Source organism: Macrotis lagotis, chromosome 2, assembly GCF_037893015.1.
Source record: "Macrotis lagotis isolate mMagLag1 chromosome 2, bilby.v1.9.chrom.fasta, whole genome shotgun sequence".
Taxonomy (NCBI): domain Eukaryota; kingdom Metazoa; phylum Chordata; class Mammalia; order Peramelemorphia; family Peramelidae; genus Macrotis; species Macrotis lagotis.
In genome coordinates, this window is record NC_133659.1 from 166,182,404 (window position 1) to 166,200,980 (window position 18,577).

The 18,577-nt window shown below is 35.0% G+C and overlaps 1 protein-coding gene across 3 annotated transcripts in view; it reads left to right on the plus strand.

Moving 5' to 3' along the window:
- The window catches only part of GATAD2B (GATA zinc finger domain containing 2B), a 110,940-nt gene that overhangs the window by 71,669 nt on the left and 20,694 nt on the right, over nucleotides 1-18,577 (plus strand). The gene's annotated exons all lie outside the window — the stretch shown is intronic.

An 18,577-nucleotide genomic window follows, 5' to 3' on the forward strand; every position in this document is an offset into this window, starting at 1 on the left:
CCTTTTTTCTTTTCTTTTTTTAAGGTTTTTGCAAGGCAAATGGGTTTAAGTGGCTTGCCCAGGGCCACACAGCTAGGTAATTATTAGGTGTCTGAGACTGGATTTGAACCCAGGTACTCCTGACTCCAAGGCCTGTGCTTTATCCACTACGCCACCTAAGCCACCCCTCCTTTTTATCTTAGTGACTATCTTCTATTCTTGAATGTCTTAACCCATTGTCTTATCTTCTTATTTCTTAGACTTTTCCAAATTCCAACCCTGATTATTCCCTCCATCTGCTCTCTCTTCTGCTTAATCACTGAACAATATCATGAAATCATACCAACTGGGTCACTTCAAACTTCTTATCCTTTACTGCAACAAGACAGTGCTTTTATTCTTCTCTAACCATATCCAGTACTCTCCCCACAAAAGCTGTCCCTCCTTAAGTGTTCCCTTCCATCCACTCCCTTTCCCTTACCTAACACTTTACTGGAAAAATAGAGGCCATTCAGTGCCCTATGTGCCATCTTATGTTCTCATGATATTATTCCTACTTTTCTCTTCCCTTTATTCCAATCTCTGTTGAAGAGGTAACAATCCCTCTACTTTTGTACCCTTGATCCTATACCCTTCTCAGCTCTTCTAATTGTAAGATTGCCCTCATAATCCTCACCTCACACTTCTCTCTTTTCTTTCATCTTCTTTTTACTTCCTTATTGTTTGCTCCCTACAAACTTGCCCAGGTCCCCCATCATTTTACTATGTGTAAAGAACCATGCTAAGCACTGGAGATACTAAAAGAGGCAAAAAATAATTTAAAGGTGCTCACAGTCTTGGGATGGGAACAAACAAAAATATGGAACTTTCCTCAATTGATAAATAGTCAAAGGATAGAACAAATAGTTTTCAGATGAAGAAATCAAAGCTATCTATAGGTAAATGAAGAAGTGATCTAAATTACTTTTTTTTTTTTTTTTTAGGTTTTTGCAAGGCAAATGGTGTTAAGTGGCTTGCCCAAGGCCACACAGTTAGGTAATTACTAAGTGTCTGAGACTGGATTTGAACCCAGGTACTCCTGACTTCAGGGCCAGTGCTTTATCCACTAGTCACCTAGCTGCCCCTTCTAAATTACTTTTGATTAGAGAAATGCAAATAAAAACAACTGAGGTATTGCCTCAGATCGGCTAATATAACAAAAAAAGGAAAATGAAAACTGTTGGAGAAGATAGGGGGTGGGGGAATGGGACACTAACTCACTGTTGGTGGAGTTGTGAACTAATTCAACTATTCTGAAGAGTAATTTCAAACTATGTCCAAAGAACAACCAAATTGTTCATACCCTTTGATTTAGCTATATCCCATTAGGTCTATATCCCCAAGACATCATAAAAAAGGGCAAAGGACCGATGTGTGCAAAAATATTTATAGCAACCCTTTTCATGTTGGCAAAATATTGAGAAATAATGGAACAAGCTGTGGTATGTGAATGGAATGGAATATTGTGCAGTAAGAAATGGCAAACAGGCTGAGTTTAGAAAAACCTGGAGAGTCTCATACAAACTTTTGCAAAGTGAAAAGAGTAAAACCAGGAAAACATTGTATACAGTATTAGCAAAATTGTGTGATGATCAACCATGGATGACATGACTCCTCTCAGCAACACAATGACCTAAGACAAGCACAAAGGACTCACAAAAGAAAATACTATACATATCCAGATAAAGAACTGATGGAGTCTAAATGCATATTAAGGCATATTCTTTTTACTTTCTTCTCTTTCATTTTCTCCCCCTTTTGATCTGTTTCTTTCACAACTGTGACTCACATGGAAATTTGTTTTACATGATAGCACATGCATAACCTATATCAAATTGCCTGCCATTTTAGGGAGGGAGAAAAATTTGAAACTCAAAATTTTGTGAAAATGAATGTTAAAAATTGTCTTGATATGATACTGGGAAAAAATAAAATACATGGGGGCAGCTAGGTTGCGCAGTGGATAAAGCATGGGTCCTGGAGTCAGGAATACCTGAGTTTAAGTCAAGCCTCAGACACTTGTTGATTACCTAGCTGTGTGGCCTTGGGCATGCCACTTAACTCCATTTGCCTTGCAAAAATGAAAAATAAAAAATAAATACAATACAAACATGGATAAATGGGAAATAATTAACAGAGGGTAGGCATTCTAATTAAGAGTGGTTGGGAATGACTTTTGGTAGAAGGTAGGGGGTTTAGGTGGGATTTGAGGGAAGCCAGGAGGGTGAGATGAGGTGGTGATGGTGCTAGTTTTCTTTGGGGGTTTTCTTGGCAAAGATAGTGCTGTAGTTTGTCATTTCCTTCTCTTCTTCATTTTACAGAGGAACTGAGGCAAATGTGGTTAAGTGACTCGCCCAAGGTCGCACAGCTAGTGTCCGAGATTGGTTTTGAAGAGGGTAGCAAAATAGAAAGTAAAATCCAATAACATGTTGTTTATAAGATATATATTTATATACTCATTTCATGTAGAAGTAAAATGAGGCCTGCCTTTGTTCAAATCTGACCTCCGGACACTTCGTAGCTGTATGACACAGGACAAGTTATTTTCTCTCTCTCTCTCTACCTCAGTTTTATTCATCTGTAAAATGGGGACTTATAATAGCATTCCCAGGGTTGTTATGAGGATCAAACGAAAGAATTGTAAAATACTTAGGACAACGTCTAGCACATGTTAAGGGCTACATAAATGCCAGCTATTGTTTTTATTAGTATCCTCTATTATACTTCATCTGGACTCACTGAAGCATAAGTAATAGTCATTCAGCAATCATTTATTAAGCACTTAACTATGCTAGATCCTATGCTAAATGTTAATGATACAACAAAAGGAACAATAACAGTGCTTACTCTTAAGGAACTCTGGCTAATGGGGTTGATATAATCTAATATAAGAAAACAACAAAACCAGACTTGATTAAGAGATAGAAATAAAAAATGCTGAAAGAAGTACCAGAGAATTAATATCAATTGAATTAGTATCAATACTTAACATGTATGTACTGAACTGAACATTTAAAAAACTGAAAAAGTTGCAGGGGAAAATAGACTACAAAATTGTAACAGTAGGGGGCACCTCAATATAGCCCTGTCAGTTCTCCCAGATCCCCCATTTAAAAAGGATTCCCATCTTTTCATTTTTGTATGGCTACATTCCTCTGGATTTCATCATGTCTCCTTTCTGGCTACTTTTTTTTTTCTTTTTTGCAAGACAATGGGGTTAAGTGGCTTCCTCAAGGCCACACAGCTAAGTATATGTCCCCTTTCTGGGTAACACATCTTTTCTCTCTCCCCTTGGGCCCCCCCCCAACTTCCTTTTATGTATTATCTTTTATTAGATTGTGAGTTGCTTGAGGGTAGGATTTTCTTTTACCTTTCTTTGTATTTCTAGTGCTTTAGCACAGTGCCTGATACATTGTTGTTATTATTCACTCATTTTCTTTCATATCCCATTCTTCTGTGACCTCCTTTGGAGTTTTCTTGGCAAAGATTCTAGAGTGATTTGCCATTTCCTTCTCCAGCTCATTTTATAGACCAGGAAATTGAAGCAGTCTAGCACATAATTGGTGCTAAATAAATAAATATTTATTGACTTACTTGGTAACCTGAACAAATCTAATTTTTAAAAAAGACTATTAAACAGTTAAGAAGTTATGGTCCTAAAGAGAAATTTCAAGAAGTTAAGTACAAAAAAAAAGTTAGATATAATGGTTCTATGGTATTTACTTGATGATAGTGCAAAGGAAAACACATCTTGTTTAAAAAAATTTGCCTTGTATAAGGATCTAAAAACCTTTCAGATATAGAAAATCAGAATTTACTCTTTCCTTTACTCTTTTTTTTTAAGGGTTTTGCAAGGCAAATGAGGTTAAGTGGGTTTGCCCAAGGCCACACAGCTAGGTATTAAGTGTTCTGGGTTCGGATTTGAACCCAGGTACTCCTGACTCCAAGGCTGTTGCTTTATCCACTATGCCACCTAGCCGCCCCTCTTTCCTTTATTCTTGCTATGATGAAGTTGTTTTTATTCAGTAAAGAACCATTGAAGAAAGGATTAAAAATTAATTAGAAACTTAAGCCTGAGGAATCAGTGGGTCAAAAAATGAATTACAGAAGAATTATAGAAGCAATAGGTGATTTTATCAAAGAAAATTACAATAATGAGCTGGCATACTGAAATTTATGGGTAACAGGCAAAGCATTCTTTTTTTGGGGGGGGGGAGTCACAAGGCAGTGGGGTTAAATGATTTGTCCAAGGTAAAACAGCTAAGTATTAGGTGTCTGAGTCATATTTGAACTCAGATCCTCCTAATTCCAACGCTGATTATCTACTGCACTGCCTAGCTAATCCCAAAGTATTCTTTATAGGTGAACAACAGATCAATTAATGTAGTATTCAAACATCTTTTACAAACCTTAGAAACCCCCCCCCCAAAAAAATTAAAAATAACAAACACTAAAGTAGACATTCTGTTGGTTAAAGAAGAGAATAAAGAAACTGGGGGGGGGGGCAGCCATTGAATTGTAAAGGTACAATTACTCTTTGACAAAAATAATGTAATAGAGGAATCTGATTTTAAAAAGAGAAAGGAAAACCAAACTGCCAGTATCAAAAAATTAAGAAGCAAAACTCAAAAGAAATATTAATTAAAAGAACTGTTAAAATCAGTTTGCCTCAGTATAAGCCAATGAAACTAATAGCATAAATGAAATAGAAGAATATTTAGAAAAAGGTGAGGCATCAACATTAATAGAATAGAGAATTTAAGTAACCCATTCTCAGAAAAAAATTAAATAATCCATAAATTAATTCCCAAAGGAATCCCATGAATTTACAAGCTAATTTTGTCACATTCCCCCCAAAAGCTAATGCATTATTAAATATTACTTTTTATATTATAATTCTCTCTATATTATACTTTAATAGTAAATATTACTTAAATATTTTCAAAAGTGATGAAAAGAAATCCTATTAAGTTCCTTCTATGATGCAAATATGGTCTTGATATCTAAAGTAAAGAGAATTAAAACAAAACCATAGACTAGTAGTATCTCTGGTGAATAAACACACTTATTTTTTGTGCTTCAGCCTATATTCAGATACCAGCAGCTCTGTTTTTAGGAAGGATAGCATTCCTTATCATAAGCCCATCAGAGAAATTGCTTCAATATTTTTTTTCCCCACAGTTGCTATTGCTAGCTGTATTTCCCTCCATTCTATTTCCCCTAACCCCTATTTATTCTATTCTTTCTCTCCCCTTTCCTTTCACCCTGTCCCTCCTCAAAATTGTGCTGTATCTGACTACCCTCTCCCATGACCTTCCCTCTCTTCCAGCAACCACCCACCTCCCCCATTTCGTTTTTCCTATCTCTTTCCCCTCCTGTTTTCCTCTAGGGTACCCTAAAGTTAGATTTCTATATCCAATTGAGTGTGCGCGATATTCCTCTCTGAGCCACTTCCGATGAGAGCGAAGGCTTACTCACTCTCCCTCAATTTCCCCTTCTTCCACTCCATTGCAAAAGCTTTTTCTTGTCTCTTTTATGCAAAATAACTTAGCCCATTCTACCTCTCCTTTAACTTTCTCCCAGTACATTCCTTTTACACCTATTAACTCCATTTTTCTAATATATTAAACTTCAAATTCAGCTCTCTCCTGTGCCTTGTCTATCTATGCTCCCTCTAAGTACCCTAATAAAAATGAGAACTTTCATATGAGTTATTATCATCTTCCCATGCAGAAATACAAGCAATTCTACATCAAGTCACTCATAATTTGCCCTTCCTGTCCTCCCTCTCCATGTTTCACCTGAGTCCTGTACTTGAATATCAAACTTTCTGTTCAGCTCTGGTTATTTCATCAGGAAAGTTTAAACATCCCCTATTTCTTTGAATGTCAATCTTTTCCCCGAAAAGAGGATGTTCAATTTTGCTGGATGATTGATTCTCCATTGTAATCCATTTTCTTTTGCCTTTAGGAATATCATGTTCCAAAAAAAACTCCTAAAAAAAATAGATAAAAGGGGCGGCTAGGTGGCGTAGTGGATAAAGCACCGGCCTTGGAGTCAGGAGTACCTGGGTTCAAATCTGGCGTCAGACACTTAATAATTACTTAGCTGTGTGGCAGTGGGCAAGCCACTTAACCCCATTTGCCTTGCAAAAAAACCCCTAAAAAAATAAATAAATAAAAGGAATATCATATTCCTAACCCTACAAGCCCTTAATATAACCATTGCTAAATCCTGTGTTATCCCAACTGTGGCTCCACAGTATTTGAATTGTTTCTTTCTTGCTGCTTGTAATATTTTCTCCTTGACTTGGGAGTTCTGGAATTTAACTGTACTATTCCTGAGAGTTATTATTTTGGGACCTCTTTCAGGAGGTCAATTCCTTCAATTTCTGTTTTACTCCCTGCTCTAGGATATCAGAAACTTAACTTTTTTATATTCTGAGTATTTTGATCCTGCATAGGCCAAAGTAATTGTCTATGGTTGGATTTTTTTTTCTTTCGTTGTTTACTCATTTCCCCAGCCTATGACAGGATTTGAACTCTTTGCATCCTCCACCCTGGAAGCATTGCCCCACCTTAACACTGTCCCAAAGTTTTGAGGGTTTTTGTAGCTGTTTTCTGGTGATACCCTCCGGAGATCTCAATTCTAGCAGAGACTGACTGCTTTCCTGGCTTGTTCTCTGTTTTGTTGATGACCACAAACATTTTCCTCCTAGAATTGTGAGGAGGGTCCCTGCTCCTCTTATGGCAGTGAAGGGTACCTATCTTATGTTTTTACCCATTGACATCTGTTCTTCCATATAACTTGCCCTGTTTGACTGTTGGCTGTCTTGTGTGCCTCTTTCTCTTATTTTGAAACAATTTCTTTTAACTTTTACTTTAATTGTATTGGTTTTATTTGTGGAAAAACTTAATTTTATTTAATAAAAACAGTCCTTTTAATCATATATTTATGGAATGTATATGGAACTTTATATATATATATTGTGAAGTTTCAGTCTGAATTTAATTTGTGACACAATGCTTTTCCCAGAATTTTTTGTAATTGAATATTTATCCCACCTTGGAATTTATTGAGCACTACTTTAGGTCTTATTTGTTTCTGCAAATTATATGACTAATCTGCTGACTCATTTTCTGGATTTTATTGTTTTTGTTAACAAGAACCAAAAAGTTTTGATAATCACAGACTTTTGATATTAGTTTGAAAGCTGCTACTGCTAAGGTCCCTTTTCCCCCACCAACTCTTCTCCAATACTGTTCTTGATATTTATGACCTTTTTGTTCTTCCAGATGGGTTTTTTTTTTCCATATAAATGAATGCTTTGGTAGTTCAATTGGTATGGTATTGAATAAGTAAACTTTAGGTATCACAGGGCAAAAGGACTGTTGGATTGTGGCAAGGAGTATTCCAGTCCTCAAGGATTAAGGGCTGAAACCAAGCACCAGAAAGAGATCCTAGAGGATTCCTGAACAATCCCTGAGTGTTGAAACAAATACTATCTCACTGCTTAGTCACCCTGGACTCAGTGCTAGATCATAGATCCAAGGTGGAGAGGCATGAAATAAGTATGGGCCCTGACTGTGAAACTATGTGGCTCTGCATCCAGTAGCAAAACAGGGGAGTTGGTAGTTCACTTGCACTGAATTTGGAGAGTGTTCCAACAGGCCAATAGTGGATGTGTCTAGTAGTAGGCTTCTGAAACTCTGAACCAGAAGCAAGCCAATAGAAGTGAACCTTAGTCAAGAAATTGCTAAACTCAGACTAGGAGGGGCAATGAACAGATTTTTCCCCTGAGTTTTACACAGTTTGGGAGCACTGAATGCTTGCAGGCCACCAAGTCAAAGATGTGAAAGCAATAGGACGTAAGATAATAGATGTCTGACCAGACATTTCTCAACAACCCCCTTTCCACTCCCAGCATTAAGTCCAAAGTCAAGAAATAATCTGAAAGAATAAACAAACAAAAAATAATCTAACCATAAAGAGTTATGACAACAGGAAGAGAATGACTTGAAAAATTTTATAAGCAAAACCTCAGAGACAGTCCAGAAAGAATTTCTAAAGAATAAGAATTTAAGGAGCTAAAAATATTTGTAAATACTTAAAGGAGAGCATTAGAGGGAAGAATGGGAAAAGAGAAAAGAGCTAGGAAAGAAAAACATGAATAGGGAATTAACACTTTAGAAAAACTTTCCTGAAGAAAATGACTCTTTGAAAATTAAAGCTGTTCAAATAGAAACTTATAACTATGAAATATTAAGAAATAATAAAACAAAGTGAAAGACTGGAGGGGGAAATAAAAGACAATATGGAATACTTCATAAGAAAAACAACTGACCTGGAAGATTGAGTAAGGAGGGATAAAATTAACAATCAGCTGTCTACCTCGAAAGCCATAAACACAAAAAGACCCTAGAGATCATAGTTCAAGAAATATCCAAAGAAAACTGTCCAGATATCTTGGAACCATCAATTTCTAAAAGAAACCGCAAAATGAAAATTCCCAGGAATATTATTGCCAAAATCCAAGGGTGGTCCCAGGTCAAGGAGAAAATAATGCAGGTAGTCATTAAAAAAAGAACTCAAAGGAGTACAATAGGATCACAAAAGATTCATCAGCCACCCAACCTAAAGGAGTAAAGAACTTGGAACATGATTTTTCAGAAGGTAAAAGTTACAATTAAAAATAACTTACCACCAAAGCTGAGTATAATTCTACAGGAGTGAATTGACTTTTAATGAAATGGAAGATTCCAAGGAATTTTGATGAAAAGACCAAAGCTAAGTAGAGAATATGACCTGGAAACACTGGAGTTAAGAGAACTATAAATAGGTAAATGTGAGTGAGAAATTATAATGGACTAAACAAGGTTAAACTATTTACATTCTTATATAGTAATACATGTAATCCATCAGAACTTTTTTCTCCCTCGCCAAGGTTTATAGAGAATTTAATTAGAACCTCTGGGTATGATTCTCCAAATTAGACTGGAATGAATGGATTAGAAAAATGTACTAGGAGAGGGAGAAAAGAGAAATGAAGAATGATGAAAATTATCTCACAAAATGGGTGTGCAAAAAAAAAGTTTGTACTGCTACAAGAAGGGGACAGTGGAGGACACTGAAACCTTACTTTAGGGACAGCTAGGTGGTGCAGTGGATAGAGCACTGGCCCTGGAGTCAGGAGTACCTGAGTTCAAATCCGACCTCAGACACTTAATAATACCTAGCTGTGTGGCCTTGGGCAAGCCACTTAACTCCCTTTGCCTTGCAAAAAAACCCCAAAACAACAACAACAACAACAACAACAACAACAACAACAAAAAAGAAACCTTACTTTAATCTGCTTGAAAGAGAAGTAAAATATACATATACATACAGTTGAATATAAAAATATAACTTAATCAAGAAAATAAGTGCATACAAATCTCATTACACTTTACTTTATTGTACAATGTAGATGTTTTTGACAAATTGAAAATTTGTGGCAACACTGTCAAGCAAGTCTTAGCAGTGCTATTTTTCCAACAGCATATGTTCATATCCTGTCTGTATCAAATTTTGTTGGTTCTCACAAAATTTCATACATTTTCATTATTATTGCTGTTATTATATTATCTATTATAGTGATCAGTGATCACTATTATATTAGCTTTGGAATACCATAAACCACACCACTATAAGATGGCAAACTTAATAGATAAAACATTGTTTATGTTCAGACTACTCCATCAGCCTGTTGTTCCCCTATTTCCCTCTCCTCAGGCATCCCTAATCCTCAAGACAATATTGAAACTAAGCCAGTCAATAACCCTACAATGGCCTTAAGAGTTCAAGTGAAAGGAAGAGTTCAATAGGTGAAGCAAATATTACAGTAATCTTATTTTAATAAATTGCCATAGCTACCCCGACCTCTCGAAACCACCAGCCTGACCAGTCAGTAGTTATCAACATTAAGGTAGTACCCTTTACCAACTTGCTTCTATACTTTTTAACATGTTATTTTCAGCCATATTATTAAATGCCTTCAACAAAAATGAACATGGCCTCAAGGTCAGCTACAGCAAGGCTGCAATCCAAGACCAAAGTGAGGGAGTGTTGGTGCATGATCATCACTTTGCAGATTAATGTGCACTCGGTGAAGCCTATGAAGCTGAGATGCAAGAAGTATGGATCATTTCTCTGCTGCTTGTGCTCATATTGGTGTAACAATTAACAAGAAAACACAAGTGCTCCATCAGCCAACACCACACCATCTATATGCGGAACCATCGATTACGACAAATGGAGAAGTTTTGAGTATTGTGGACAACTTCACTTACCTTGGCAGTGTCCTTTCCATGGAGGTACACATTGATAATGATGTTGAACCTTGCATTGCCAGAGTGAGCTCAGTATTTGGAAGGCTCCAAAAGAAAGTATGGGAGAGTTAAGGTATTAGATTAACTACCAAACTGAAGGTCTACAGTGCCATGTGCTGATGTCATTGCTATGTAGCTGCAAAACCTGGACACTCTACCACTGCAATGTCAGGAAACTGAATTGTTTCCATTTAAATTATCTTAGGAAGGTTCTGAAGATTACCAGGCAGAAGATACCAGACACTGAGGGTGCTTTCTCAAGCTAAACTGCCAGCATTCCAACATTACTACAGAGAATGCAACTACAATGGTCTGTGCATAGCACATTGTTAGAATGCCAGATGTATGCTTGCCAAAAAAACTGTTTTATGGAGAAGTCACACAGGGCAAGTGCTCAGAAAGGGGGTCAGAAGAAGCACTACTGAGACACCCTGGAGGTCTCATTGAAGAACTTTAGAATAGAATTGATTGTACAGCCTGGGAGACACTGGCATAGGACAACTGAGTATGGTGTGCCTGCATCAGTGAGGGTGCTGCACTCTGAAGAAGGCAGAATTGAAGCTGCTCAAAGAAAACATGACATACCTAAGTTTAGAGTACCCACCCCAGGTGTTCACGTGGACCATTTGTGCCAAACCTTGTGGTAGTGCATTCCAAGCTCATATTGGTCTGATCAGCCACAGTCGGACACACTGTAATTTGTCTCAAACATACTGATGTCATTTTGGTCTTCTTCAATAATGAAAGACAAAAACCGAAACTCCAGATCAGCTATAAAATCATGACTTGCTGAAAGCTCGGGTGATAGTTAGCATTTTTAAGCAATGAAATATTTTAAAATTAAATATTGTACATTTTTAAAGAAATGACACCATTGTACACTTAAAAGGCTATGGTATAGTGTAAACATAGCTTTTTATATGGAATAGAAAATCAAAAAGTGTGATTTGCTCATTGCAGAGTTCTGGAACTGAACCTGCAGCATCTCCAAGTTATGCCTGTGGGAGGGGAAAAGATTTAAGGAAAATAAAAGGGAGGCTAGATTAAGGGAAGAACCAATAAGAAGCAATACAGACTCTCAAGGGGGAGGGTGAAAGGAGAATAAGTATAAAAAAAAGATATAGGGAAGTACACAGTAATCAGAACGCAATGTGAGTGGAATGAACCCATCCATAAAAAAAAAGAGAATATCAGAATAGATTAAAAGCTGAAATCCATCAAATTTTTTTTTAACAAGAAATAGAACTTTGACAAAAAGCTTTTGCAATGGAGTGGAAGGGGGGGGAAGGTGAGGAGCAATGAGTGAGCCTTCATCCTCATCAGAAATCACTTAAATAGGAAATAAGATACACACTCAATAGGATAAAGAAATTTGTCTTATCTTAAATCTGGCTGTGGGAGAGGGGGGGTGTAAGCTGATAGAAGAAAGGAAAGATCATGGGAGAGGGTAATTAGATACAATGTATTTTTGAGGATGGACAAAGTGAAAGGAGAGGGAATAGAATAAATGGGAGTGGGGAGGAATAGAGTGGAAGGAAATAGGGTTAGCAATAGCAACTGTGGGGGGAAAAATATTGAAGCAACTTCTCTGATAGACTTTGGATAAAGAATTCGATTCATCCCAAAGAGAGAGTTGATGGTATCTGGACATTGACTAAAGTACATTTTTTTCTTTTTCTCTTGCTTTTTTTATTCCTAAGGTTTCTCTAGCTTTGTGGGAGAAGGGGATATTGTTTATTTTTATAACAATACTACTGAAGTAATATGAAAATAAATATTTAAAAAAACAAGAAATACACTTTGAAAGGGATATATAAAGACTTAAAATAATGGGCTTAAGTAAAATTTATTATGCTTCAACTAAGGTTAAAAAAACAGCTAGGACCCATAATCTCAAAAAAAGCTCAGGCAGCCTTATTTTGCTAAATCATACCACAGATTATGAGTTAATATCTATGCTTAATGCACTTGCCCAAGGTCACACAGCTAGGTAACTAATAAGTGTCTGAGGTCATATTTGAACTCAGGTCCTCCTGACTCTGGGGCCAGTACTCTATCCACTACACCACCTAGCTGCCCCTGGATCAAAATTCTTAAAGAAAAAGTTAAACAAGTTACAAGAAGAAATAATAAAACTATTATTGTTGGGAACCCCAAATTATTCCTGTCAGATCTAGTTAAATTGATTTACCTCCCAAAAATAAATAAGAAGGAAGTTAAGGACCTGAATAAAACAGAATTTAGAAAAGTTAGATCTAATAGACTTCTGTAGAATGTTGAATGGGAATAGAAGAGTATAGTTATTTCTTAGATGTCTGTTTGACATATTCACAAAAATTGACCATCTATTAGGGCCTAAAAATCTCACAGACAAATGCAGAAGTATTAAATCCATTTTTTACTTACCATAAAATTACATTTAATAAAAGACTTTTAAAGCATAGATTAAAAATTATTTGGAAATTAAATAACTTAATCTTATACAATGGGTTAGACATAGACAAATAAGAGAAACAATCAGCAATTTCACAGAAAATAATGACATTGAGACATCAAAAATTTATGGAATGTAGACAAAACAGTATTTAATAGAATAGTGAGAGAGCAGATAAATGTATTGAGTGTACAAATAGAAAAAACAGAAAACCAGCAAATTAAAAAGTCCTATTTAAGCACCAAAATAAGAATCCTGAAAGTCAAAGGAGAGATTAATAAAATTAAAGGTAAAAACAAAAACAAAACATTGAGTTAATAAATAAAAATAGCTATTTTTTCCAAAACCCAATAAAAATAGGTAAGGCATTAGTTAATTTGATTGAGAAAAAACAAATCCAAATTAATAGTATCAAAAATGAAAAAGGTAAATTCTTAATAAAGAAAAAATAAAAGCAATTATTAGGAGTTATTTCATCCAACTATAGGCAATAAAACTGACAAGCTAAATGAAATTGAAGAATATATTTAAAAATATAAATTACCTAGATTAACAAAACAAATAGAATACTTAACCCTCTTTTAGAATAAGCTAAACACATCGTAATGAATTCATAAAAGCTAAAAAAGAATCCTCATTCAGATGGATTTACAAGGGAATTTAAATAAAGTATTAGCAAGAAGGCTACAAGAGCATATCCCAAAGATCATATTCTATGACCAGACTGGATGCAGGGCTGGATCAATATGTGAACAGCTATAAGCATGCAATTATTAATATATTGTTATTAATATAAAATAACTACAAAAATTGTAATTATTTCAGTAGATGCAGGAAAAATTCAAAATACAAAAGTCTTTCCCATTAAAAGCACTAGAAAACAGAAATATAAATGAAACTATTCTTAAAATAATAAATAGTATCTAAAACCACAAACAAATATCTGTAATGGGGATAAATTAGATGCTTTTTCATTAAGATCAGAAGTAAAGTATACAAAAATATTCATAGCAGCCCTGTTTGTGGTGGCAAAGAATTTGGAAATTAAGTGAATGTCTTTTAATTGAGGAATGGCTTAACAAACTGTGGTATATGTATGTGATGGAACACTATTGTTTTATTAGAAACCAGGAGGGATGGGATTTCAAAGAAGCCTGGAAGGTTTTGTATGAGCTGATGCTGAGCAAGATGAGCAGAAACAGAAGAACATTGTACACCCGAACAGCACTATAAGGGTGATGGTCAACTTTAATGGACTTGTTCATTCTATCAGTGCAACAATCAGGCACAATTTGGGGTTATCTGTGGTGGAGAACACTCATCTGTATCCAGAGAAACACTTTTAGTTTTAATCTATCTTATTAACAATTTTTCCATAACTTTTTTTTTTAAAGTCTAGACATTCAAAACAATAAATGAAACCCTGGTTTAAAGCAAAAAAAAAAAGATCAGAAGTGAGGGAAAGATGTCCATTATTAACATTACTTTTCAGTATTACAGTAGAATTGTTAAACACATACCCAAAATAAAGGAATAGCCATAGGCAACAAGTTTTGAAACAAAACTTTTTTTCAGGTACTCATCATTTTACAGAAACTAGAGAGAATTGGAAAATAATATTTCAGAAACTAAATATAGACCAACATCTCATAACCTGCATACAAATCACTGTAAGTTCAAAATGGATACTTGGTTTAGACATAGAGAATAACTTTATAACATTAGAGAAGCTTGGGAAAAATAATTAACTATCCAGATCTATGGATAGGGAAAGATTTCATGATCAGACTAGACAGGTTCACAGGAGGTAAAATGGATAATTTTGATTGTATAAAAGTAGAAAGTTTTACTCAATTTGGATCAACATACAACATGGAAACAAAGTAAAGACTGACAAATTGCTTTCTGTGTGGGGGTGGGGGAGGGAAGTAAGATGGGGAAAAATTGTAAAACTCAAAATCTTTAATAGTAGTGGGAAAAAACAGTAAAAAGTTTTTGAACAGATAAAACTAGCATAGCTAAAGTTAGAAGAGAAGCAGAAAACTGAGTTTCTCTAATGTAGGTCTTATTTCTTAGATATATGAGGAACTTGGTCATCTGTACAAGAAAAAGTCATTCCCTAATTGAGAAATGAGCAAAGGATATGAATGAACATGCTATCAAAAATTATATTTTAAAATGCTCAAATATCACTAATTAGAGAAATGCATATTATATCTATCCCATACCTTTCAGATTGACTAAGATGACACAAAAAGAAAATGACAAAATTCTAGAGAGGTTATAGCAAAATGGGAATAATATGTACTGTTGGTGGAGTTATGAACTTGTCTAACCATTCTGAATGTTTATGCAGAACTGTGTCCAAAAACTATTAAACCTTTTGATCCAGCAGTACTGCTGCTACAAGATTTTAAACCCCAAAGAGATCAGAAAAGAATCCTTATGTACAAGTTTATGTATAACAGCTCTTTATGATGGCAAGAATTGGAAACAAAGTAGATGCTCATCAATTTGTGGAATCATTCACTAAGTTATGGAATGTAATAGGATACTGTTGTAGCATAAAAAATGATCAAGGAATGTTTTGTGGAAACATGGAAAGACTTGTTTAAACTGATGCAAAATGAAGTGAACAGAACTCGAAGAATAGTTTTTGGATGAACATCATAAAGACAACTCTGAAAGACTAGGAATTCTGATCAGCACAATAATCAGTCAGGTTTCCAAAGGTCCTATGATGAAACATACTAACTACTGCCAGATAAGAGAACTGATGGACAACCACCACAAAAAAAAAAACTTGACCTCAAAGAATGTTTAATAAGAAAACACCACCTATTCCTTTGAAGAGTTAAGAGTTCCAGAGCTGTGAAAAATAGTCATATTGAATATTGTATATATTGTCAAATTTTTTTTTTAGCTTACTGTTTGGTTTTGATAATTTTTTTATATTTTTTTCTTTAAGCAACATAAAAACAAGTATCATTGAATTTTTTAGAAAATAAGAATATGAATAGATTTTGTTTATTGACAAATTTTATTTTGTTTTTAGTAAGCAAAAGTCTGACCTCTCCTTATCCTTATCCCTTATCCTCCCGTTTTATTCCTATAAAAATTAAAGGACATTTGAGAATTAAAATAAAGAGAAACAAAAAAAATCCTTGTTGAAGCAAGGCAAATTTCTGCATTGGCCATCTCTTTTCCTTCCCCATCTCCCCCATGTTGTTCTCCCCTATGTCTTCATTAGTCACCTGAAATCATGGATGGTTATTACATTGATCAAAGTTCTGTCATTCAAAGTTGTCTTTATAATATTGCTATATATACATTTTTCTTCTAGTTTTCATCAGTTCATATATGTCTACCTAGTTGGGTTTTTTTTTGAAGCTATCCCCATTATCAATTCTTATGACACAATAGTATTCTTTTACAATTATATCCCATAAGTTGTGGCTATTCCCAATTTGATGGATAGCCCCTCATTTTGCAAATATTTGCCACTGCAAAAAAAAAGGTTAGAAATATTTTTAGTTTGTTTTGCTTAATACTAGTCCCCCCCCCATCTACCTTCCCTCAAATTCTCCCTTCCCTCAAATTCTCCCTTCTCCAATTTCTCTCTTATCTCTCTGCCCTTGTAGGGGGTTGTTTTTACTAAACTTTAACCAATTCAGATGACTGTATGGTTCAAGTGTTAACCACTCTCACTTGTGTAGTCTACTTTCTCACCTTAATTATGAGATAATTTTCCCTAACATTCTTCTCCCTCCCCTCCCCCACCACAAGTTTTTTCCTATACCCCCCTTTCCATTCTTTTAAGATCAAGACTTATAGAACCTTCCCAATTTTTTTATCTAGACTCCTTTTCCTCAATGATATTCAGAATGTAAGAAATTTATCCTTGTTTAGATCCTTATGATTGTCTTTTTATTTTTCTCTTCTTTGTACTTCTCAGTTTCTGATAGTTGTTTTTTGTGTTTTCACCACAGATACTTGAAAGACCTTTATTTCATTAAAGACCCATCCCCCCCATAAGATTAAACTCAGTTTTGCTGAGTAAGTTATTCTTGGCTTTAAACTTATATACTTTGCCTTTTAGGATACTATATTCCAATCTTTCCTTCATACTAAATTATGCATGATCCTAATTGACTTTTCAGTACTTGAATTTTATTTTTCTGTTTATAGTAATTATTCTTTGGTCCTGATTTTGGATATAATCATGGAACTTTTCATTTGGGGATTTTTATTTATTTTTTTAGGTTTTTGCAAGACAAATGGGGTTAAGTGGTTTGCCCAAGGCCACACAGCTAGGTAATTATTAAGTGTCTGAGACCGGATTTGAACCCAGGTACTCCTGACTCCAGGGCCAGTGCTTTATCCACTATGCCACCTAGCCACCCTATTTGGGGATTTCTCTCAGGAGATGGAACAGAATTCTTTCTAAATATACTTTGCCCTCTGGTTCTAAGAGAAATCGGCACTTTTCTAAAGATTTGAAATGTGTCTAGGTTTTTTTATTTTTTTTTGCAGGAAAGTGGTGTTGGTTTATTGCAGTCCTCATATTTTCTCACAGTATGTGTTCAGGTCAGTTTTGGGGTTTGGGGTTGATTATGAAATACCTTACATTTTCTTTTTTTTTCCCTCCAGTATTTTGTTTTAATATTGCCTGTTTTCTAATGGAATCTAGCTTTTATTTGATCCATTCCAATTTTCAGGGAGTTTTTTGCTTGGACAATATTTGTTTATTTGATTTCTGATCCTTGCTCCTGTGGCTCTCATTTCTTTTCCAGTTTTCCCTTTGGTGCTCTCATTTCATTGATAAAAAAAAAAAATATTAACTCATTTTTAAAACTCTTGCTTCATCTCTAGGAATTTTAGTTGAATTTGTATATAACCTGTATTTTTCTTTGAGCTTTTGCTTATAAATTTTTTTTGTCACTCTTTTCTTCTGGATTTGTGTTAAATGACTCTATCACTTTAATCATTTTTTTGGTTATATTCTAATTTTGTTTCCTTCTTTATTTGTTGTTTTGTTTTTTTTTAGTTTTTGCAAGGCAGTGGGGTTAAGTGATTTGCTCAAGATCACACAGCTAGGTAATTTATTGAGCTTTGAGGCCTGATTTGAACTCAGGTCCTCCTGACCCCAGGGCCAGTTCTCAATCCACCTAGCTGCTCCTGTTTCCTTCTTCAGACTTAATGTTGCACTTATAAAAATATTTTGTTTTTCCAACTATATGTAAGTAGTTTTAACCAATCTTTTTTTTAGGGTTTTTTTTTTGTTTTTGTTTTTGTTTTTTAGCAAGGCAAATGGTTTTAAGTGGCTTGCCCAAGGCCACACAGCTAGGTAATTATTAAATGTCTGAGGCCGGATTTGAACTCAGGTGCTCCTGACTCCAGGGCCGGTGCTCTATCTACTGTGTCACCTAGCTGCCCCATTAACCATTCATTTTTTTTGAAAGGTTTTGAGTTATACGTTTTTCTTCCTTCCCTCCCTCCGACAGAAAACAGTTTGATCATTTATAACCATGCTAAACATGATTTAGATTCATGTTGATCATGTTGTGAAAGAAGAATCAGATCCAAATGGAAGAAAACATTAAAGAGGAAAAAAAATGACAATATAAAAGACAACTTTTAAAAATTAAAGATAATAAGCTACAGTCTTCATTTAAAACTCCACAGTTCTTTCTCAGGATATGAATGGTATTTTCCATCACAAGGCTTTTAAAATTGTCTGATTATTGTATTGCTGAAA